At 34.0% G+C, this 1,728-nt stretch overlaps 1 pseudogene; it reads right to left on the reverse strand.

The window, feature by feature from the left end:
• Nucleotides 1-349: 349 nt before the first annotated feature.
• Nucleotides 350-1,447, reverse strand: LOC149580569 (TORTIFOLIA1-like protein 2; annotated as a pseudogene).
• Nucleotides 1,448-1,728: the final 281 nt, after the last annotated feature.

Raw genomic sequence — 1,728 nt, forward strand, 5'->3', positions numbered from 1 at the left:
TCTTACTAATGAAGAATTATTTACAACCCAAAAGTGGAACACATCCACAAATTTGATCTAGCAAGTAGTTCTCCAACTCTTATAATCTAACAAAAAATTTAACTAGGATGCTAAAATGCTTACAAAATCTCAAAATTGTCATGAAATAGCATACTAGTGTCTATGAGAAAGGAACAACATACTCTTTGGTGGAAGTGACTGTTCAATTGGGACATTTGCATGCCTAAAGAAGATAACATAGAGAAGCTCTCAACTCATTTTTGTCAATCTCCATTGGAAGAAAGAGAAGTGCTGACATGAAAAATATTTTTTGCTCCTCTATATGCCTACCTTTCAATGAGTCCACCATTCAAATAATAAACAACTTGGATGCACTCTGAGCAATGAAGTTTCTATTTGAAGAATTAGAAAAATGCTTTGATGAAGCCTCTTGTGAGGCTGGTAACATGTCTTTCTTTACATCAAGAGAGAGGCCTAGATAATCTGAGCCATTGCTTGCGATCAAGTCAACAACCTGAGCATCAAGAAAAAATGTAATATAAATGAAATAATATAAGAAACTTATATTGGTTATTTCTTTCAAAATGGTGCTTTGGTTTGGATACTTGTGTAGAAATTTGGAGAAAAGAAAATTAAATGTTGGGCATAGAAGATATCCTAGATTCGAAACAAAAATTAGTAAACCCCACCATTGATCTGGACCAGTCTCCATGACAATCATGCAAATGTTGAGGGATATAATATTTAAAAAGACCTCTTATGATTTCTTGATAATAAAGATATGGGGGATAACATGTAAATGATGCAGTCATAGTAATTATTTTAAGAGACTACATCGATATAATCTTTGGAATTAACAAAAAATCATAACCTTTAGCTGAAGAAATAAACTATAATTATCATTATACCAAAACAAAAGAATACACATCCTATTAGTAAAGGTTCATTAGATAAATCATTTGTTGAATCCAAGGGATTACTGAACCCAAGAATTTTCGCTTCAACAAGAAATGTTTAAGAGCTTGCATCATTTCAAAAATGGTTCCTTTATATAAATGTTCTAGCATAGGACCAATCTGATTCATAATTCTATTCAACAAGAAAACATCACCAATGCAAAGGACCTCACCAAATGCTGACTCTACATCCCCTTTCCATAGAAATTCTACCGACTATGTCCAAACACTCCAAAAATTGGCATTGCCCTAACCTATCTTGTTATTCAATAAATTGTCAGTGGCTATTGGCCATGAATTTTCTTTCATAGAATCATGCACCTCTATTTTTGCATCCTTTCCTGCAACCTAAATACCAGAGAAAGCAATAGCTTCATCTTCTTATACTTGCAATGTGCTCCTTACTAAGGGACCCTCATTAGACCTAGTTATGTCCCATGCTTTGGTAAATATTTGATTACCATTTACAGGCACAAACAAAGTACTCCCATGGTAACATGTGTATCAGTTCTTTCTTAGGACATCTCTTCATCATGATTTCTCAATGCAAAACCACAAAAATATTAAGCTTGAAGAAACATGGGTGCTAAGATTAAACAATGGCCTCTTCATCATGATTTCTCACCTAGATGCAGTGAGTGCAGTGTTCATTTCATTTTCATGAGAGATGGGTTCTTGTGAACTAGGACTCATGAAACATGGGTCAATGCATTTGACTCAAAACCTACATGGTTCAATCCTAGAAGCAAAAAATAAGTTTACCAACCAGAGT

The sequence above is a fragment of the Cupressus sempervirens genome, chromosome 1 (assembly GCF_028749045.1).
Source record: "Cupressus sempervirens isolate cs-2001-9-10 chromosome 1, ASM2874904v1, whole genome shotgun sequence".
NCBI lineage: Eukaryota > Viridiplantae > Streptophyta > Pinopsida > Cupressales > Cupressaceae > Cupressus > Cupressus sempervirens.